Here is a 24,513-nt window from a genome sequence, read left to right as displayed (position 1 = left end):
ATTTTGATAATAAATCATAAGAGAAGATTTAATCATACTTGTAGGTAGAAACACTGATTGCTACAATAACCCAAAAACATCAGATTTTAATTTTTCAATTGCACGTTTATAAGCAAAACAATTACTTTGGTCCCAGCAGGCATGGTTTATATCAACTTCACTAAGACTTTCTTTTTCACGGATATTTACGCAGTTAATACATCTTAGTTCGTTATCAGCAGCTTTACAGTCTTTAACACTATGCTTAGATGAGCACCTTGGACAAGATGTTTCTCTATTACAGTTTTTTAGGGAATGATTATAACCATTACACTTGAAACAGCGTATGATATCAATTGCATCAAAAATATTACAGCTATCGAGACCTACTAAGCAGTGACCATACGATAATGCACATTTATACGTGATATATCGACTTCAATAACTACCTGAGAAAAATCATTGTTGTTTTTTATGGGCGAATGTTTGAGAAGTTTACAGTGGGATGTGTCTGAAAAAATGTGTTTGTTTTGTCTCGTTAAGAATGCAGTAATATGTTGTTCTCCAATATCATTCGAAATACCTGCGATACGTAAACGTGGTTGCGGTGTTTTTAAATCACCAATCTCATACTTATCAGATAATTCTTTTTCTTGTGCTAACTTTTTTAATTCATCAGGGTTATGACATTTAAGAATTATGCCACCATTTTTAATCGTTTTAACTTTAGCAATTCCATAGTCATCAGAAGTTTCGGGATTTATATTTGAAATAATGTCAGATTTTGTTTTAGCAATAGATTGTTTTGTATCCTTAGGCTTGATGACAATAGCCGGTGTATTTTTAAGAGAATCAGCATAGGATCTAGTATTTATTGGTTCATGATGTTCATCATTACTTATTTTAAAAGAATGCCGAAAGTGAAATCGACGCCGGATGAGTGGATAAGGGATTTTCCAAAATTAAAATTAGAAAACAACAAAATATTCTGCAGAGCTTGTGTGAAAACTGTAAGCCCACTAATTTTTTTGTATCTATTTTCCTTTGTTAATCCTGTATATGTACGTTGTTTTAGATTCAAAGTGATAAAAAATATAACGTGACGCAACATGTCAGAACGACTCTTCATGTAGAAAGGAAGAAAATGTTTGAAGTTTCTAAAATTAAACAGCAGACCATACATGAGTCTGTTGCATCTACTTCCACAAAAGATGAGCAGTTTCAGCTTAATTTCGATTTATGTAAATTGATGATCCAGTCCAATATACCTTTAAAAAAATTGGAGAAAGGCCCTCTTCAAGAATTCCTTGAAGAACACTGCAATCGACATATTCCGGTTGAAAGTACTCTCCGAAAAAATTATGTAGGCCCAGTGTTTCAGCAAGTTTACAACGAAATTAAACATCGCATTGGAGATAATTATTTATGGTTCGCTGTCGATGCAACAATCGATAGTTGTGGAAGATACGTGGCAGGTTTAATTGTTGGAATCTTAAATGAAAATTTCCCTAGTCGAGGGTATGTAGTAAGTTTGAAAATGTTAGATAAAACAAATGGCAATACGATTACCAGATTTGTAAATGACAGTCTTACGTCACTATTTTTGCCAAATGCCGTACCGGCGAATAAAATTTTATTGATGATCTCGGATGCAGCTCGTTATATGTTGAAAACAGGGAATAATCTAAAAATATTGTACCCCAATATAATTCACTCTAGTTGCATTGCCCACGGTTTAAACAGAGCGGCTGAAGGAATACGTTTGCAGTTTCCTACTGTTAATAAATTAGTGGCAAATGGTAAAAAGAGTTTTGTTAAAGCCCCACTAAGAGTGCAACATTTTAAGGAAAAATTTCCAAACATACTATTGCCCCCAGAGCCGATTATAACGAGGTGGGGAACATGGTTACAGGCCACATTTTATTATGACAAATATATCAAAGAATTGGAGGAATTAGTTACGGAGTTTAGTGAAGATTCTTCTCAATCGATTAAAGATTGCATAAATATTTTGGAAAACAAAGATTTGCGACAAGATCTAGCTTTTCTAAGAAGCGATTATCAATTCGTATGTGAGGTAATAAAAAAGTTGGAAAAACCCAACATGTTGTTGGTAGATGCCATAAACTTAGTGAAAGAATTTAAACAACAAGCAAACGCAGTAAGGGGTGATATTGGTACTAGAGTATCTCAAAAACTTGACGAAGTGTTAAATAAAAATGCAGGTTTCGGTGTTCTTTCCGACGTTGCTCGTGTTTTATAAGGCCAGAAGGTGGAAAATTTGGAGTTAGATTCAACATTAGTTGCAAAATTCAAATTTGCGTGTGGATGTTGAACGCACATTCTCCAATTTTAAACACATTTTAAATGATCGGCGAAACTATTTTACAGTGGACAACTTGGAACATATTACAATCATAAATTGTTTTAAAGAAAACTGAAATACGTGTGTAAAATATAAAGTCTAGGATTATTGTAATAATATTTTATCCAAAGTTCTAAAAAGTGTTCTTTGATTTGTAATATGATTATGTTTTTAATGCTTTTTTGCTTAAAATAAAACTTTTTTATTGAAAATGTTGTGCTTATTTAAGCGCTTCTTCTTAATTTTTTTGTGCTTATAAATCCGCTCTCTATTTAATGCAGTTGGCTTTTTTAGTAATGCGGACGGGTTTTTCCAAGACTTCATTTATGGGTACGTCACAAAACAACAACTGGTGAATCTCGAGCAATTTGTACAAAATTCACGTCTGCGTTGAAACGAAGACTAATAGCAGTTTTTTAATGACGTCAGCAGCTTCTTGGTAGGGGCACTGCGACAAACGTGCACTTTAATCAAACCATGCGGCGCAATTAAATACATTAGACACACTACACAATTGTAACACAAAACCTGCAACAATTACAACTAGGAAGATAATGATATAGAGCCCAGCTGCAAATTACAAACTGAATTCCTAAAGAGGTTTAGTTATCCTATTAGGGAATAGCCGAATAACGTGGCTTCAGCTTGTAGTTCCCTTTTACTGCCATTTCTGTTATTTATTTTACGCCCGTTTATTCCCTTGTAGCTACAGGGTTTCTAGACAGTCGAGAAATATAAAGCCAAATAATGGTTTTATTGTAGTTTCGTTGATGGACATCGCCGTAATTCCGAACAAAGACACGAATAATAATGTGTGGAATGTGCTGACAAGCACAAAAAATGGGTATGATTGTGTCACGAAGAAAATAATAACGGGGGAAGTTTGTTGTGAATAATGATAGTGTAGATGTTTCTTCATTAATAACACAGGAGTAACAATGCACAGATTAGGAACACAACAGAGGCGAGTTTTTTTGCTCTTTGGTTGAATATCAAAGCAAGAAAAATATTATCCAAACAAAATCAATATACTAATGTTCTCTGATAACTCAAATCTAGCTTCAAATGCATCGCCGCAATTCTTCAGCCGAAATTATCGCGTCGTTCTCCCAACTTTCTCGGTTTTTCCCTAATGATATTCCCAATCTCAACACCGAAAATTCCATTAAGACTCGCTCTCGTTCCTCTTTGCTGATGCAAATACAGCCCATTCGAGATTCCCGTTTTTGAACGTATCCTAACACATGAAGCAATTAATATAAATTTAAACTTAACGTAGTGAATAATTCCGGCTTAAGCAACACAGTTCTGTCTCTCGAAATGACGTTGGTAACACGGAAGAGCAGCTTTATTAAATTTCAGGCACACAAAATGTAATTATCAATCTGAATAGTAAAGAGACAGCGTTTTCAGTGCTCGCAGAGGCTCTTCTGTTGGCACCGCAACTCCTCGTCGTACACTATTCCAACCGCGCCTAAAACAGTAACTTTTAATGAAAATGGCTAGCAGTGTGGCACCTGCATGGAACGACCAGAGCAGGGGCGGATTTGCATAGAAGCAGGGGCCGAAATGGGTTAAGGAGGTGCATCTAATCAACTGGGTTTGTTGTGGGAATTTCGGCCAGTCTGACTGGAGATATCAACTCGTATTATATTTACGCCGAAAGCTTCATGATTTAAACGCTTTGGTGAGCTTTAATTCGGATATTTTTTTTCTAAATCTATGAAATTTTTAAAATTAATTGTTATCTTCGCGCCGCCACCATTAGTTTTGATCAGAATTTGTCAAGGAATAAAGGATCTATGGTTTTTTGTCATATAATGAAAAAAATCAGTTTATATGCAAAAATTGAAGCTGATCAAGTTCGTATGAAACAATATTTTTTGTTATAATTTGTACTAGTTTTATAATTTTGCCCAATTTCGAAAATATTTAAGAAACGCATGTCTGCCTCTAAAACATCATGTTTCCAATAAATGCTTCTTCAAAATCTTAAAAGCAATATTTTTAAAATGGACCAAACATTTCGACAATTTTTATTCACAAAAAAAATTCATCAAAAATTCTTCAAATTCGAAATCTTCCCAAGATCTCGAATTTGTGCTTACTTCTGCCGTTTTTTTTATTAACTAAATCAAACATGTTTATCTAAAAAATCAGCTGTCCAACTAGATTCTAAAGAAAAATTCCTCACTTTAAAATAATCATTATCCCGGCGCCTCCACCATTTTTGTCAAAAATTTAACATTGGTCCAAATGGTTTGAAAATAGCTTATTTTGATCAGAATTTGTCAATTAAGCCATCTATGGTTATTTTTGTCGCATCTTTTGAAATAGAAAAAAATATGCATTTCTATGCAAAAATTTAAGCTGATAAAATTCCGAATGAAACATTTTTTAATAAAAATTTGTGTCAGTTTTATTATTTTGTTCAGTATCCAAAATATTTAAGACTGCACAATTGCTTCTAAAAGATAATTCTAACGATTTATTTCTGTTCAGTATAAGATCCACCTTTCAAACAGAGCAGATAAATGAATCACCGGAATGGAGTAGGGGTGGGTGGGCGGGGTTAATTTTTTTAATAACTCTGTAGAATTATTCTACAGCATAGAATATACTTAAATGCAAAATTGTGAGATAAAACATTAATAATTATTAAAAAATTAGTGGTTTTAATCTTTATTCAAAATTTTGAGGTTATCATAGCTTTTTATTGAAGCTCCTAGAGCTGCTGATGATATTAAATCTTGAAGATCTCGAACATTCTGACGATGCCAAAGAATTCTAAAAATATGAAGGTACTGAAGATCTTGAAGCCCGTAACGACTCTGAAAATCCTAATGGTCTCTAAGATCTTCCAGGTACGAAAAATATTAAAGCTCCTAACGATCTTTGATAATTCTGAAAGTTCAGACAATTTTGAAGTTTTTCGAAAATTCCAAAGATATTTCGATCCCATGATTCTAAAATGCTTGAAGATCCTTGGAATACATGTTTATTTTATAAATGCCAAAGACACTAAAGATTCTAAGGATTGTGATAATTTATGAATTTTAGAGATTCTAAGAAGGTTTTGCAAAATGTTCCGATATATCAGATATCGTGAATATTTTAACTTCAAATCTGTTGAGTCTCCTAGAAGTGACAGACTATATATTTTTAGAAGGGTTTGAAGTTTACGAAGATCCTGAAATACTTGATCATGAAAATCCAAAAAATTTTGAAGATATTGAGACGCCTGAAAACTTTAAAAATCGTGGAGATAATGAAGTATAATGAAAATCTTGAAGCTGCTAATGAGTCTGAAGATAGTGAAGATATTGATTCTTGATAATCCTGAAGAGTATAAAGATCTTAAGCTTCGATTTCTCGATGAGTTAATTTTTGATTTTCCCATTTTTCGACTTCTCAATGTCTCTATTTTGCCGTTTTTCAATTCTTCAATTTTTCGATTTTTCAAGTTTTCGATTTCACAAGTTTTCAGTTTTTCGATTTTTGAATGTTTTGAAGTCTCGATTTTTCGATCCTTCGGTTTTTCAATTTCTCAATTTTTTGAGGTCTCTGAGTTTTCAATTTTTCGATTTTTCGACTTCAATTCATTGGCTTTCCGATATCTCGGTTTTTCAATTTCACAATTTTCCAATTTCTTGATTTCTCGATTTCTTAATATCTCCATCTTGGGTTTTTCAATTAGATATTTGATTTGTCATTGTTGGGATTTTTCAATTTTTCGATTTCTCAAGTTCTCAATTTTCCGATTTTTAATTCATACGATTTTACAATTTTTCCGGTTTTTGACGTTTCTACATTTTTAATTTTTCTCGATTAATCGATTTTTTGATTTTTCCATTTTTCAATTTCACTTCGCGATTTTTCGATCTTTCAGTTTTTAAAATTTTTTAGGTTTTTGATTTTTCATTCTGTTTTTCAGTTCCTCAATTTTTCGATTTATCGATTTATTAATTTTTCAATATTTCAGTTTAGAGATTTCGCAAATTTTTCCATTCTTCAATTTTTCGATTTTTTGTTTTGATTTTCGGTTTTTCAGTTTTTCGACATTTTGATGTTTCGATTTCTTGATTTTTCCATGGCGCAATTTTTCGATAATTCGCTTTTGAAAATTTTCAATTTTTTGATTTCTCGATTTTTTACCTTTTGGAGTCTTCAATTTTTTTGATTTTTTAATTTTTCCGTTTTTGACGTGTCTAAGTTTTAAATTTTTCGATTTCTCGATGAATTGATTTTCTCATTTCTCGACTTCTCAATGTCTCGGTTTTGCCGTTTTTCAATTCTTCAATTTTTCGATTTTTCAGGTTTTTGATTTTTCAATTTTTCGTTGTTGGGATTTTTCAATTTCCCGATTTATCACAGAATAAAGGATGTGTGGTTATTTTCATTGAGTATTTTAAAATTATTAAAAAAAATGATATGCAAAAATTCAAGCTGATAAAATCTGTACGAAACAACTTTTTCGTTATAATTTGTGACAGTTCTATTATTCTGCCCAATTTCTAAAATATTTAAGAAACGCCTGACTGCCTCTTAAATATGATGTTTCCAATAAAAATTTCTTCACAACCTTAAAAACAATATTTTTAAAATTGACCAAACATTTCGAGAATTCCTATACACAAAAACCCAAAATTCGTCAAAAATGCATTCGAATAAAGATTTTTGTGCGAAATTTTCCTAAGATTACGAATTTATGCTTACTTTAGCCATTTTTTTTTATAACTGAATCAAGCATGTGTTTATTGAAAAAAGCTGTCCAACTGGTTTCTAAAAAAATATTTCTCTCCTACAAATCTCTGCTTAATTTGATCAGAAATCAAAGAATTTACAAAAAATACCCATCTCTGTCCTAAATATACCATAACTATTCGATTTCTTGTCAAAAAACTCGACATAAACAGGTTTCAAATTAATTATCATCCCGGCGCCTCCACAATTTTTGCCCAAGATTTAAAATTCGCCGAACTGATTTGAAATGAGGTTATTTTGACCAAAATTTCTCACAGAACAAGGGATTTAGGGTTATTTTCGTTGTATATTTTGACATAATGGAAAAATTATATTTAGATGCAAAAATTGACACAGATAAAGTCGACAACAAACATTTTTTTTATTATAATTTGTGTCGGTTTTACTAATTTGCCCAATTTCGAAAATATTTAAGAAATGGATGATTGCCTCTAAAATATGATGTTCCCAGTAAAAGTTTCTTCAAAATCTTAAAAACAATATTTTTAAATTTGATCGAACATTCCGACAATTTTTATCCACAAAAAATCAAAATTAGTCAAAAATTCATTCGATTGAAGCTATTTGTGCGAAATCTTCCCGAGATTACGAAATTATGCTTACTTTCTCCGTTTTTTTTTAATAATTGAATCAAACATTTGTTGAAAAAAAAATAGCTGTCCATCTCTATTTTAAAAAAATATTTCTCCTTTAAATCTCTACGTAATTTGTTAAGAAATCAAGAAATTTACAAAAAATTCTTCCCAAAATACACGATCTCTATTTGAATTTTTTTCTAAATATCCAACATAAACAAGTTGTAAATTAATTATTATCCCGGCGCCTTCACCATCTTTGTGCAAAAATTTAATGTGGGTCAAATTGGTTTGAAAAGAGGTAATTTTGACCAAAATTTCTCACAGAATAAAGGATGTGTCGTTATTTGCATTGTGTATTTTAAAATACCAAAAACAATGATATGCAAAAATTGAAGTTGATAAAATCCGTACGAAACAACTTTTTTGTTATAATCTGAGCCAGTTTTATTATTTTGCCCGATTTCTAAAATATTTAAAAAACGTACGACTGCCTCTAAAATATGATGTTTCCAGTAAAAAATTCTTCACAACCTTAAAAACAATATTTTTGAAATTGACCAACATTTCGAGAATTCCTATACACAAAAACCCAAAATTCGTCAAAAATGCATTCGAATAAAGATTTTTGTGCGAAATTTTACTAAGATTACGAATCTATGCTTACTTCAGCCATTTTTTTAATAACTGAATCAAGCATGTGTTTATTGAAAAAAGCTGTCCAACTGGTTTCTAAAAAAATATTTCTCTCCAACAAATCTGTGCTTAATTTGATCAGAAATCAAAGAATTTACAAAAAATACCCATCTCTTTCCTAAATATACCATAACTATTCGATTTCTTCTCAAAAAACTCGACATAAACAGGTTTCAAATTAATTAGTATCCCGGCGCCTCCACCATTTTTGCCCAAAATTTAAAATTGGTCGAATTGATCTGAAACGCGGTTATTTTGACCAAGATTTCTCACAGAACAAGGCATCTATGGTTATTTTCGTTGTATATTTTGACATAATGGAAAAATTATATTTAAATTCAAAAATTGAAACTGATAAAATCGACACCAAACATTTTTTTTATTATAATTTGTGTCAGTTTTACTAATTTGCCCAATTTCGAAAATATTTAACAAATGCATGATTGCCTCTAAAATATGATGTTTCCAGTAAAAGTTTCTGCAAAATCTTAAAAACAATATTTTTAAATTTGACCAAACATTCCGACAATTTTTATCCACGAAAAATTAAAATTCGTCAAAAATTCACTCAAAAAGATATTTGTTTGACATCTCCGAAGATCATGAATGCTCACTTTCGCAGTTTTTCTTTAACAACTGAATCAAACACGTGAAAAAAAAAGCGTTCTAACCAGAAAAAATCTCTTCTCCAAATCTCTGGTTAATTTGTCCAGGAATCAAGGAAATTACAAAAAATACCCAATTCTTTCCAAAATACATGATCTCTTTTCAATTTTTTTTTCCAAATACCTGAAAAACAGTTTCAAATTAATTATTATCCCGCCGCCTCTTCCATTTTTGTCCAAATTTTGTCCACCTAGATCCTAAAAAATTATGTCTCTCGTCCTAAATATGTGCTTAATTTGTTCAGGAATCAAGGAATTTACAAAAAATGAACAACTTTTTTCAACAGACACGATCTCTTTTTGAATTTCTTTGAAAATACCCAACACAAACAGATTCCATATTAATTATTATCCCGGCGCCTCCGCCATTTTTGTCCAAAATTTAAAATTGGTTGAATCGCGGTGTTTTTGATCTGAATTTCTCACAGAATTAGGAATCCATTGTTATTTTCGTTGAATATTTTGAAATCATGAAAAAATTTATATTAATATGCGAAAATTGAAGCTAATAAAATCCGTACAAAACCATTTTTTATTATAATTTGTACCAATCTTACTATTTTGCCCATTTTCGAAAATATTTAAGAAATGCATTACTGCTTCTAAAACATTGTGGTTCCAGTAAAAGTTTCTTGAAAATCAAAACAATATTTTTGAAACTGACCAAGCATTTCTAGAATTTTTATCCACAAAAAATTTAAATTCGTCGAAAATATAGAAATTTATTCGAAATCTTCCCAAGATCACGAACTGATGCTTATTTTCACCGTTTTTTTAACAACCGAATCAAACGTGTGTTCATCAAAAATAAAAATAAAAGACACATTTTTTTTCCGCAAATCTCTGTTTAATTTGTTCAGAAATCAAGGAATTCACTGAAAATACCTAGCTTTTTTCAAAACACACTATCAATTTTCGATTTTTTTTTCTTTTCAAAATATCCCACATAAATATTTTTCTGTAGGTACGTTGTATATTTTGAAATAATAAAAAAAATACGCAAAATTGAAGCTGATAAAATGCATAATATCATATGAAACAATTTTTTTTATTATATTTGTGCCAGTTGTATTATTTTGCTCAAATGTATTTCCATTATTTAACTGCTAAAAAATCATAAAACTAAAATTTTACAGAGACAACTAAATATCGGTTTATAACAATAAGGGTGCTTCCAGATGCAACATTATTTACGAGTTAGTATTATTTGTATAGCACGGAAATTAAAAAAAAACTCTAGAAAAAACAGTTTAACCTTCATTTCATTTCGAGTACGCTTTACGGCAAATTTTCTCTTTTGTATAAACAGATCTGATTTAATTTTACCCGGTAATTTTATATCTCCACACAACTTCAATACCCACATTACTGAAAACAATAGAGTCCACCGCTTCGATTTATACTTCCAGCCCGCAGACATGACGCAAAGCCTCTCTTTGACAAAAATGTTCGCTCACGCGTGCATAAATTTCACAGTGAAAGTTACAAAACCTCACTTTTTTGTACATCAAAAAACATAGTTTCAAAAATAAACCACCCCGACACGTGTCTGAAACAAAAAAATCGTCTGAAGTAGCGAACGTCTTCAAGTTCAAGTTCACGACCCGGTTAAAGCGTCCTGAGCAAATCACCCACCATTTTTGCCAATTTAACAATGCCCCCCTTCACTCCCAAATTGTATAGACCACAATGCGTCCACTTTCGACAATGCCGCCCCACTCCGCCAATCACATCGCCGCCACAATTCAGAACACGCCAGATTAATCCTAATTGAGATTGGGAATATTGTTGGACACAGTGGGGGAATAACCGGAGCCTCCACAAGCTCGAATCGGCGATGATAACGAACGCTTCGAGAATTTCAACAAGACCTCTCGTTCCGCTACACAAAAGGATACATCAAAAGGATGCAAATGAACGAAAGAAACACTAACAAGAACACTATTCTGCCGTTAATTGACACGAAACTGAGTTCGAACGTCAAACCGGGTGATTTGGGTAGTTGCGATTACGGGGTGCATTTGTAGGGTGCAGTGGAAATTGATGGAAGTTATCGGGGGACGATAAACATCCGCGTGGACTGTTTCCGGTCGAAACTCATCAGAATGTTAAATATCGCAAGGGGAAATGGAGACGAGTGACAGCTGGGAGATAAAATATCAAACGCCGTTTGGAAATAGCCAATAGTGGCGTAAATGAATTTCGGGAAGGGCGGTTGGGGGTTATTTAATTAATTTGAGCGAATGCGGTCGGGGTTTTGATATTAACGGCGGGTTGAAATTGTTTTTTAACTTGGAAGAGTTGGAGAAGTTTAGTTCTGGATTCCGGGGGCCGCATTACATGTGTCGCATGAGTTTTCTGGAATTTATAATTAAAATGGGTTTAGACCTGTTTTATATGCATTTGAGGTGGTTATGAGGCAAGCAAAGTTAGTGGAAAGTTGGGTTGAGCAAGGCCTATTCCGAGTGTATTCTAGGTCATGGGGGTGCCACAGGAAAACGTTTTTAAAAGTGATGAATGCTTTCATGAAAGTATGAATCACTGGTCGTCTACTATGTTTTTTTAAATTTCTTGATTCCTGAAAAAAATAAGCACACACTTTGACGGGGGACATAATAGTTTAATACATTTTTTAAATATTTTGAATGATAAAACTGGCACAGATTTTAAATGTGATGATTTTATCACCTTCAATTTCTTCATTATTTCAAAATCTACGACAAAAATAACCGTAGATCGATTTGATCAACTTTAAATTTTTGGACAAAACTGGTGGAGGCGATGGGAGAATAATAATTTGAAAATAATATTCTACGGGAGATAATATCTTTTAAGCAACGTTGGAATTCTTTTGTAAATTTTGTTTAAAATTTAGTTTAACAGTTTATTATTTTTTTTTTAGATTAACCCATGTTTGATTCACTTATTTAAAAAAACGGGCAAAGAAAGCGAAATAATCTATCTTGGAGAGATTTCCAATTTTGTATACAAATTTTATCAGCTTCAATTTTGCATAAAAATATATTTTTTTCTTCTGTTTTATTTAGGGCATTTTTGTTAAGAACGTATTATGGAAATTTTTACATTACATCTTTGTAATTATTAAGAGCTTTAAGAGCTTTATACTCTTCAGGAGATTAAGGAATATCAAGAAGCTTCAATATCTTCACTATCTCTAGAATTGTTAGAAGCTTCAAGATTTTCAGTAACTTCATTATCTAAATGATTTTCAAAGTTTTGAGGCTTCTCCATATCTTTAAAAATTTTGTATTTTCAGGATCGTCTTCGTAAACTTCAGAGTTTTAAACTGTTCTGAAGCATTATTATCTATAGTCACTTCTAGGCGACTTAATAGATTTGAAATTATACAAATCTCAGGAATCCTAAAAATCTCTGAATCTAGAACATTTAAAGTATTTAAGATCTATTGGAACATTTTGCAAAACTTTCCTTAGAATCTTTAAAGTTCACAAATTTTCGTAATTCCTAGAATCTCTAGTGTCTTTGGCGTTTCTGAAATTAACTTGCATTCCAAGGATCATCAAGCATTTTAGAATAATGAGGATCTAAATATCTTTGGTATTCTTGAAAAAAATCAAATTTTCTGAACTTTCAGAATTATCAAAGATCGTTTTTCGTACCTTGAAGATATTTAGGATCTTTGAGACTATTAGGGTTTTCAGAATCGTTAATTTTTCGACATCAAATTATAATAATAAAAATTGTTTGGTGCGATTTTATCAGGTTCAATAATAATTTATGCATGTAAATATTTTTTTTCATTCTTTCAAAATATTCAACGAAAATACCTACATATCTCTTAATCTGTGAGAAATTCCGATCAAAATAACGTCTTATCAAATCGATTCGACGAATTTTAAATTTGGACAAAAATGGAGGAGGCGGCGGTATAATAATTAATTTGAAACTGTTTATCAGGTATTTTGAAAATAAAATTAAAAAGAGATCGTGTACTTTAGAAAGGATTGGGTGTTTTTTGTAATTTCCTTGATTCCAGGACAAATTAACCAGAGATTTGGAGGAGAGATTTTTTTTTTCTGGTTGGAATGCTTTTTTTTCACATGTTTGATTCAGTTGTTAAAGAAAAACTGCGAAAGTGAGCATTCATGATCTTCGGAGATTTCAAACCAATATCTTTTCGAGTGAATTTTTGACGAATTTTGGTTTTTTGTGGACAAAATTTGTTTTTTATGAACACTTGTTTGATTCAGTTATTAAAAAAAAAAACGACAAAAGTAAGCATAATTTCGTAATTTTGGGGAGATTTCGCACACATATCTTTATTCGAAAGAATTTTTGACGAATTTTGATTTTTTGTGGATAAAAATTGTCGGAATGTTCGGTCAAATTTAAAATATTGTTTTTAAGATTTTGAAGAAACTTTTACTGGAAACATCATATTTTAGAGGCAATCATGCATTTCTTAAATATTTTCGAAATTGGGCAAATTAGTAAAACTAACACAAATTATAATAAAAAAAATTGTTGTCGATTTTATCAGTTTCAATTTTTGCATCTAAATATAATTTTTCCATTATGTCAAAATATACAACGAAAATAACCATAGATGCCTTGTTCTGTGAGAAATTTTGGTCAAAATAACCTCGTTTCAAATGAATTCGACCAATTTTAAATTTTGGGCAAAATTGGTGGAGGCGCCGGGATAATAATTAATTTGAAACCTGTTTATGTCGAGTTTTTTGATAATAAATCGAATAGTTATGGTATATTTAGGAAAGAGATGGGTATTTTTTGTAAATTCCTTGATTTCTGATCAAATTAAGCAGAGATTTGTTGGAGAGAAATATTTTTTTAGAAACCAGTTGGACAGTTTTTTTAATGAACACACGCTTGATTCAGTTATAAAAAAAAAATGGCTAAAGTAAGCAAAAATTCGTAACCTTAGAAAAATTTCGCACAAAAAGCTTTATTCGAATGCATTTTTGACGAATTTTGAGTTTTTGTGTATAGGAATTCTCGAAATGTTTGCTCAATTTTAAAAATATTGTTTTTAAGGTTGTGAAGAAATTTTTACTGGAAACATCATATTTTAGAGGCAGTCATACGTTTCTTAAATATTTTAAAAATTGGGCAAAATAATAAAACTGGCTCAGATTATAACAAAAAAGTTGTTTCGTACGGATTTTATCAACTTCAATATTCGCATATTATTGTTTTTATTATTTTAAAATACACAATGAAAATAACCACACATCCTTAATTCAGTCAGAAATTTTGATCAAAATAACCTCTCTTCAAACCAATTTGACCAATTTTAAATTTTTGCACAAAATGGTGGAGGCGTCGGGTTAATAATTAATTTAAAACTTGTTTATGTTGGATATTTTGAAAAAAAAATCGAAAAGAGATTGTATATTTTGTGAAGAGTTTTTCGTAAATTTCTTGATTTCGTAACAAATTACGTAGAGATTTGGAGGAGAAATATTTTTTTAGAATATAGATGCACAGCTAATTTTTTTTTGATGAACACATTGTTGATTCAGGTATTAAAAAAACGACGAAAGTAAACATAATTTCGTAATCTTGGGGAGATTTCGCACAAATATCTTTATTCGAATGAATTTTTGACGAATTTTGTTTTTTTTTGTGGATAAATATTGTCGAAATATTTGGTCAATTTTAAAAATATTAAATTTGTGCGAGTAAAATTAATTTTTTCATTATTTCAAAATATTACTCTCGTTTCAAATCAATTCGACCAATTTTTGAATTTTGGACAAAAATGGTGGAGGCGCCGGGATAATAATTAATTTGAAACTGTGTATGTTAGGTATTTTGAAAAAAAAAAATATGAAAAGAGATCGTGTATTTTGGGAAGAATTGGGTATTTTTGTAATTTCCTTGATCCCTGAACAAATTATGCAGTTATTTGGAGGACAGAAATATTTTTTTAGAATCTAGTTGGAAAGCTTTTTTTTCACATGTTTGATTCAGTTGTTTAAGAAAAACGGCGAAAGTAAAGATATTTATTTCGAATCTTCCCAAAATCATGAATTTATTATCTTGGGAAGATTGGAAATAAATGAATTTTTGACGAATTTTAAATTTTTGTCGATAAATTTTGTCGAAATGTTTGGTCAATTTTGAATTTTCGCTAGTAAAATTAATTTTTTCATTATTTCTTTTTTTTAAGAACACATGCTTGATTCAGTTATTAAAAAAAAGCGGTGAAAGAAACCATAAATTCGTAATCTTGTGAAGATTTCGCACAAATACCTTTATTCGAATGAATGTTTGACGAATTTTGTTTTTTTGTGTATAAGAGTTCTCGAAATGTTTGGTCAATTTTAAAAATATTGTTTTTAAGATTCTGAAGACATTTTTACTTGAAACATCATATTTTGGAGGCCGTCATGCATTTCTTAAATATTTTCGAAATTGCGCAAAATAATAAAATTGACACAAATTATAATAAAAAAAATTGTTTCGTACGGATTTTATCAGCTTCAATTTGTGCATATATTTTTTTTTTGTATTATTATTTAAATACACAATGAAAATAAGCACACATACTTTATTCTATGAGGAGTTACGATCAAAATAACCTCTTTTTAAATCAAGTTGACCACTTTTAAATTTTGTACAAAAATGTTGGAGGCGCCGGGATAATAATTAATTTTAAACTTGTTTATGTCGGGTATTTTGGAACAAAATTCGAAAAGAAATCGTGTATTTTGGGAAGAGTTGGGTATTTTTTGATTTCTGAACAAATTAAGTAGCGATTTGGAGGAGAAATATTTTTTTAGAATCTAGTTGGACAGCTTTTTTTTTGATGAACACATGTTTGATTCAGTTATTAAAAAAAACGGCCAAAGTAAGCATAATTTCGTAATCTTGAGAAGATTTCGCACAAATATCTTCATTCGAATGAATTTTTGACGAATTTTGATTTTATCGAAATGTTTGGTCAATTTTGAAACTATGCAGTCATGCATTTCTTAAATATTTTCGAATTTAGGCAAGGTAATAAAACTTGCACAAATTGTAATAAAAAAATATTTTATACGGATTGTATCACCTTCAGTCTTTGCATATAAATATAATTTTTTTCAATATTTCGAAGTATACAAGAACTATAACAATAGATCCTTCGTTTATTTTGGGAAGAGATATTTTTTGTAAATTCCTTGATTCCTGAACAAAATAAACAGAAATCTAGAGTAGGATTTTTTTAATAGTCGAGTTAAACTGCTTATTATTTTTTAGGTGCACGTAAGTTTGATTCAGTTATTAAAAAAAAAACCGGCGAAAATAAGCATAAATTCATGATCTTGGCAAGATTTTGAGCGAATATTGCCTCTATTCGAATGAATTTTTGATGAATTTTAATATTTTGTGGTTAAAAATTGTAGAGATGCTTGGTCAGTTTAAAGTATATTGTTTCTACGATTTTGAAGAAACTTTTTCGGAAATTGAGCAAAATAATACAACTGCACAAATTTTAATAAAAAACAATGTTTCATACGATTTTATCACCCCTAATTTTTGCATATAAACATAATTTTCTTTATTATTTCAAAATACATGGCAAAAAGAAATATAAATACTTAATTTTGTACAAAAATTCTCAAATTCTGATCAAAATAACGTCTTTTTAAACTGATTTGACTAACTTTAAATTTTTGGAGAGAAATGGTGGAGGCGCCAAGACAATAATTAATTTTAAAAAATTCACAGATTTGGAGCAGGAAAATGAACTTCTTTTTTAAATTGAGTTGACCAGATTAATTATTTTTTCGTGATCCTGGGGTGAGATTTTGTTTATGTAATGATAAAATGTCGTCGTCTTTTTCTTTCGCATCTGAAATTTATATTTTCGTCCTTGTCATTTATCGCTTCGTTATCGCTTCGTATCGTATCGGTAGAAACAAAATTCCACCTCTGGAAACACTTCCGAAAAAAGAACTGAACGGACTCAAATTTTTTTGGCTCAAAATTTATTAAGACGCTGGACTAATCTTCATTCTTAAGAATATTGTTTTAAAGCTTTTGAAGAAACTTTTACGAGAAACATTATACAACAGGTCGTGAAAAAACTAAATTTAGCTGATGAACTAGAATTTGACTACATCCATTATAAAAACAATAATTAGTAAGTAATGATATATGTTTTTGTAGCAGCTGCACAGTCGAAAAATATCTGCAGGCATTATCACGGCAGAACACACAAAAGCCACTGCGGACTACATTTCACTGACAAAATATATAGTAAGATTAGCGTCGTGTAAAACGTTATCCATGAGATTTGCCATAAAATATTACCTGGTGCCGCCATCCCTCCAAGTCCTCCGCCAAAACGAAATCGACTTTTTACACCACAAAACAACATAAAAAGAACAACTCCATCTAAAATTTTATGTACATTATTTAATTCTTCAAGCATTATCCTTCCTCGAACTTTATGCATAATTAAACCCGATCGATAAATTTTTAATTAAACTGTCGCTCTTCACGTCACATCGGCAGATTTCGAGCACCACCGTCCATGGACTCATCCATGATCTCCCCAAATAAATGTGATTAATTTCGCACAATTCGCCCCCCACACACAAAAATCCCATTCAGACCCTACAAAACCGCTAATCGCTAATCAGTAATTTTCCAAGATAAATCAAGCCTGAAAAGCTTCCGCCCGATTAGACAATCGACGAGAGTTCGCTAGTTGTAACCAGATTACGAGAAAATTCTGCCTGATTAAGCGTTTTAATTTTTATTAGAGTCGCCGCTGCTGCAGCCTCGAGGGGCGCAGTGCGTCCGAGGGGCTAATGGACGAGATTTTCGGGGTCTAATTGTTCGCGGACAGGCGATGCACTCGGACGATAAATTGCGGCAGGTTGGCAGAACTGTGTTTCGGGATCGCGGTCGAGGAGGCTTTACGTATTCAGGAGACGCGTCGTCGAGAATGAGTGCGTAGGAAGGCGAAAAATCAGATTTAAAGCAGGTAAAAGGACATTTTGACGCGGTACACGTGTGAATACGGAATTTGGGAACTTTTAAGAACACGTTTCGGGAGGCTGGGGGCGGGAAGGCGGCGGATGTGCGGTCGGGGGAGGGTAATTGTTTTAGGAGTTTGGGGGAGAAGCCCGAAGAAGTTCGGCAGGGAATTTTTTATAACAGAATTTAAAGATTCCAGAAACATATTTTTTACATTAGTAATTCAATTACGAAATTCTCAATACAAACATTTTTTTTAATATATGTACTTTTTTTGTATATCAGATTTTAAATAGATATTTTAAATAGCAAAATATCTTACAAGAAATCTAAATTGATTGTCAGATCAGATCACTTCAATTTTTAATACGGAATTCTTGGCCGTTTTTAAACCAAAAAATTACCTTAAGACAGTTTGTTATAAATTTCAACCTACAGAAGATACTTTCGATCGCATTTTTTCTATAACTCATGCCGTTTTTCCAGAATTGTCAATATGAAATATGGCAAATTAAAAAAAAAATTGATTTTCAAGCCGAATAATTCCAAAAGCTTGTTTCAGAATAAAACATGCTGTGTTTTTCGAATCATAAATTCGATATTTATATCATAGAATTTTTTTGTGAATTTTTGGATAACTATTCCAAAAGCTCAATTTTTCAATACTTCGCTCTTACGAAAATTTAGACCCTTTTCGGATCATTTTCGAAAATTACCCAAAACAGACTTTTTTTGTAGATTTCGGCCGCCAGAACTTACTTCCGGCCTCAATTTTTCAAAAACTTCTTGTATTTTTTCAGAATCGTCTATTGAAATTTGGAAATTATTAGCACAAAAAAAAAGAATTTCAGTTTGAATATTCGTAAAATCTTACTTTCAGGCCATATACAGGCTGAATTTTTGGAATCAGACCTTCGATATGTATATCCCAAAATTTTTTGGGAATTATTTGGCAACTTTTTGAAAACCTCAATTTTTCAATACTCTTCTAAGTAAAAATTTCGGCCGTTTTTCAACCATTTTCGACAATTATCCATTTTTTATGGATTTCAACCTCTAGAAATTACTATCGGCTTCATTTCTTCGAAAAATCTTACCATTTTTCTAGAATCGCCGATCTAAAATAGGCAATTTTGAGAATTGATCTAAACTTTTTGGCAAAAGAATTTTTTCGATTTCTCTTATGACAATTTTGATTCTATTTCAACCATTTAAAAAAATTACACAAATTTATTTTTCTATAGATTTTGACAACGAGAAATTATTTTCGGCTTCATTTTTTCGATAACTCCTATTTTTCCAAAATCGCGCAGTGGAAAATGAGAACTTTCAGCATGAAAAAACAGGAATTTCAAACCAAATATTGCTAAAATCTTGCTCCGGGACCATAAACACGCCGTATTTTTGGACTCAGTACGTCGAAATCTATATCCTAGAATTTTTTTTTGAATTCTTAGACAAATTTTTTGAAAACTCTTTTTTCGTTAAATACTTCTCAAGAGATTTTTTTATAGATTTCGACCTTCAAACGCTACTTTTAGCTTCAGTTCTGCGTAAATTTCTAGCATCTTTCAAAAATCGCCAAGATGCCAATTTTTATGATTTTTAAAATTAATATACTCAAAATATTTCTCTTGGAATCTGGATCCAAAAGCTTAAGTTTTCAGTATGCCATTTTTGACTTTTTTTTGGGGCACCGCCGAGAATAAGTTAATGACACTTTTTGTAATTTCAGCTTTTTTCCAGAATCGTCAAAATAAAATGTGGCAAATTTTTAGATATTTTGAAAACATTTACTATGAAGTAGAATAATTTCAATAACGAGACGTCATTTCGACTTTGGTTTTTTTTCTCTGACAGACCTATTTTTCTATATTTGTTCTAGATAGATCTTAGGGACATGTGTTTTTAAACTTCGGTAGAATAAAATTCAAGTTATTTTCATTTGAAACTTTCAATTACATGATGTATGTATAGTGTACCAAGAAATCTAGTGCTTTTATATTGTCTTGACTTTTATCATTTAACTGTCGCATAGACATATATATTGTTCTATTTTCTTTCCAAAAATAATATCTTTTTGCAATCTAAAACAACAAATGAACTGGTTTATATAAAAGAATGTACACAGTTCACAGAATTAATAAGTTATCATTTATATTATATGTGTAAATATATTATCAAAAAAAAAAATTCCAATTTTTTGCAAATCCCTATACCGAATTAGTTGTTTCTTCAGAATTTATTTTTTCATATTCATCAAAATAATGGTTTCCACAATAATTGAAAATAGAAATTTTTCAAAAAAACTTGTGATTAAGACAAAAAAAAATTATTAAACATACGTTTAATAGCAAATATTTCGAAAACCTTGCTCTGAGACCATAAATAAGCTATATTTTTTCCATCAGAATGTCGATATTTACAATTTTTCAAAAGCTCAGTTTTCTTATGAAAATTTCGACCCTTTTTCGATCATTTTCGAAAATTACCTAAACACATGTTCTGTCCATTTCGACTTCCAGAAGTCATTTTTAGCCTGACTTTATCGATAACTCCTACTATTTTTCCAGAATCGATCACTGAAATATGGCAAATTTTTTTCAAAATTTCGCTTAGCACGGAATATTTCGAAAATCTTGCTTGTGAACGATAAACATATTTTTCGAATCAGCACGTTGAAATCTATATGCTAGATTTCCTTTGTGAATTTTTCAGCAACTTTTTCAAAACCTCAATTTTTCAATTCACTTGTAAAAATTTCGGCCCTTTCTGGATTAATTTTGATAATTACTTAAAGACATTTTATTTGTAAATTTCACCTCCAGAAATCATCATCGGCCTTACTCCTTCGATGAGTCCTTCCATTTTTCCAGAGTTTTGTTTTATAATTTTACTTTGAAATCGAGTTTTTCGAAAAAAACAAGCCACATTTTTTGAATCAGCACGTCAAATTTTTTCTGAATTTTTTGGAAGCCTTATTTTTCGATTTCCCTTATGAAAATTCCGTTCTTTTTTGTCCGTCGATATACCAGAATTTTCTGAAAATTTTTGGGCAGCTTTTTCAAAATCTCAATTTTTCAATACTCCCCTGTTACGAACATTTCGGTCATTTTTCGACCATTTTAGAAAATTATGCAAAGATACTTAATATCTTATAGGTTTCGATCTCCAGACCTTTCGATCTCATTTTTTCGAAAAGTCCAACTATTTTTCCAAAATCGCCCACGAAAACATTATGTTTTTTTGGATTTTTTTAAATTACATTTCAAACCGAATTTGTCTAAAATCTTGTTACGAGAGCATTGGATATTTATAATTTTCTCGATCTTTTTTCAAGCACCTTCGAAAATTATCTTAAGAGATTTTTTTTATATATATTTTGATCTTCAGAAGCTACTTTTGGTTTCATTTTGTTCAAAATTCATCACATCAAAATCAATCTATATGCCAAAACATTGCATGGAGTTTTGAGCACCTTTAACAAAAAATTAAATTTTCAATATGCAGTTTTTGACGTTTCTTTGAGCAGCTTCGAAAATCACCTTTTTGTTAATTTATACGTTTAAGTTTTTCTTTGACTTCATTTCCTCGAAAATCGTTACCAATTTTCCAGAATTGTCAAAATAAAATGTGACAAATTTTTAGATATATTGAAAATTCGATTTTAGTCCAAATAGTACGAAAATTAATTGTAATATCGAGCTTTTCAAGTTAAATAAGTCCTTAACAAAAATATACCAATCGCTTCAGCTGTCGAAATTTATCTTCCATAATATTTTGTATATTTTTAGAGAATTTTCCAAAAGTTCAATATTTCCATGCCACTAAAGAATTTATTTTATTTATTTCACCCCCAAAAGTTTTTATGGTTTCCTTTTCCCAGAATTTTCCAGACGAAATGTGACAAATTTTGAGATATTTAAAAAATTTGACTATGAACTGAAATATTTTCAAAAACTAGGCGCCGTTTCAACTTTGACTTATTTTCTCTGTCAAACGCACCTTTCTATATTTGTTCTTTGGGACATGTGTTTTTGATTTTGTGAATTAATTTGTCCACTTCGCTAGAATAAAATTCAAGTTATTTTCATTTGAAACTTTCAATTATATGATGTATAGTCTACCAAGGAATATAGTGCTTTTATTGTCTTGACTTTTATCTTTTAACTGTTGCATACATTACAATTTCTTATTTTTTTTATTAATTAAGGAGTTATATAATTTATATTACATGTATAAATATGTATATTATCTAAAAAAAATCCAATTTTTTGCAAATTCCTAGACCGATTTAGTTGTTTTAGCATTAATTTTTTCAACTTCATCAAAATAATGGTTGCTACAATTGAAACAAAAATTTTTCCAAAAATTACCTGAAGATAAAGATGTGCATTGTAAAATTGGAAACACGTTATGATTAAGACAAAAAAAATATATTTTTTAAACATATAGCGAATATATATTTGATAGCGAATATTTCGAAAACCTTGCTCTAAACCATAAACATGCTATATTTTTTTCCATTAGAATGTCGATATTTACATCCCAGAATTTTTTAGAATGTTTAGGCGGCTTTTCAAAACCCCAATTTTGTTTATGAAAATTTTGACGCTTTTTCGATCATTTTCAAAAATTACCCAAACACATTTTCTGTTGATTTCGATCTCCAGAAGTTACTTTTAGTAATTTTTCTACAACTTTTTCAAAAGCCTATTTTTTCAGTACTTCCCCGTTATGAAAATTTCAGATCTTTTTTGACTATTTTCAAAAATTACCCAAAGACACTTTCTTGTAATTTCGGCCTCCAGTCTCATTTCTTCCATGAAACCTACCGTTTTTCCAGAATCATCGATATGAAATGACCGATTTTTGAAATTGTTCTAAAATTTGACTTTCAAACCGAATGTTTCGAAAACCTTGCTCCGAACTGCAACCACCCTATAGTTTTCGAATTAGCGTCTCGAAAAGATTGTTTTCTGAATTTTTTGGAAATTTTTTGAAAGCTCCATTTTTCGATTTCCCTTCGATTTAGGTCCTCGACTGTCTTCTAAAATTACCCAAAGATATTTTTTTGTAGATTTCGACCACCAGAAAAGACATTACGTCACAATTTTTCGACATTCTAATTTTCCAGAATCGCCCATTGAACACGGCAACGTTTATCATCAAAAAAAAAATTTAAATCGATTATATTTCTAAAATCTTGCACCGGAACCATATTTTTGAAATCAACCCCTCGATATTTATATATCTGAATTTTTTGGGCAAATTTTTCAAAATTTCAATTTTTCAGTACTCCCCCATTACGAAAATTTCGGTCCTTTTTCGAGTATTTTAGAAAATTGCCCAAAGATATTTTTTGTAGGTTTCGGCTCTCCATTTTTTTCATAACTATAACTATTTTTCCAAAATCGCCCATGACGAGATGGTAATTTTTCGATTTATTTATTTTTTTAAATAAATTTCAAACCGAATATTTCTAAAATCTTGCTGCGGGATCATCAACGCGCTGTATTTTTCTTCGACTTAGTTCTTTAAAATCCATATCCCAGATTTTGTTCTGAATTTTCAGGCAAATTTTTGAAAACCCTATTTTTCGATACTTATGTTCTCAATCTTTTTGGACCATCTCCGAAAATTATCTCAAGATATTTTTTTTTATAGGTTTCGACCACTTTGCCAAAAACGCAAATTTTCAATAAGCAATTTTTGGCCTTTTTTAAGCAGCTTCGAAAATCACCTAGAGATTTTTTTGTTAATTTCAAACTTCATAAATTTTTTTCTCCGAAAATTCCTACTACTTTTCCAGAATCGTCAAAATAAAATGGGATATTTTGAAAATTCGATTTTGAGCCCAATTAGTTCGAAAATGAGTTATCATCTTGAGCTTGGCTAAGTTAAATAAGTTAGTAACAAACATATATACATATAAAATTCCTACCCTTTTCTAGTAGATACATACGAGGTACGACAAATCTTGAGACATTTAAAAAAAATTCAATATTTGTTCTAGTTAGAGCTTTGAGAATTGTGTTTTTGGTTTTGGTAATTAATTTATACACATTTTCAAACTTCGCTAGAATAAATTCAAGTTATTTTCATTGAGACTTTCAATTCCATGATATATAGTATACCAAGAAATATAGTGGTTTTATTGTTTTGACTTTTTCATTTAAATAACTGTCGCATAGATATTGTCTTATTTTTTTTTAATCATATGTTATTAAAATGTACACAATGTATACAAATTTTACAAAATGTATACAATTTACGCAATTAACAAGTTACATAATTTTTAATTCTAATGCATCAACAACCTCAACACGTACCAATTTTTTCTATGACTCAACAATAAAGTGATTAAACTTCCGAAAGCACTTCTAATCTTTAACTCTCGGCAGTCACTCGGGGTTTCTCCGGCCACTAACACAAAGTGTAAACTTTACCAACACCGGTACAACAATAAAAAAACCTCCATTCCACTTTGTTC

The 24,513-nt window shown here is 30.6% G+C and overlaps 1 protein-coding gene across 1 annotated transcript in view; it reads right to left on the bottom strand.

Moving 5' to 3' along the window:
* LOC135131751 (uncharacterized) overlaps positions 1-24,513 on the bottom strand; it is a 230,190-nt gene that overhangs the window by 170,658 nt on the left and 35,019 nt on the right. The window lies entirely within an intron of this gene.

The sequence above is a fragment of the Zophobas morio genome, unplaced genomic scaffold (genome assembly GCF_036711695.1).
Source record: "Zophobas morio isolate AGI-343-1 ecotype UQ-CSIRO unplaced genomic scaffold, CSIRO_AGI_Zmor_V1 ptg000021l, whole genome shotgun sequence".
NCBI classification, from domain to species: domain Eukaryota; kingdom Metazoa; phylum Arthropoda; class Insecta; order Coleoptera; family Tenebrionidae; genus Zophobas; species Zophobas morio.
The sequence above is the reverse complement of the archived record's forward strand: the minus strand, read 5'-3'. Positions and strand labels throughout refer to the sequence as shown.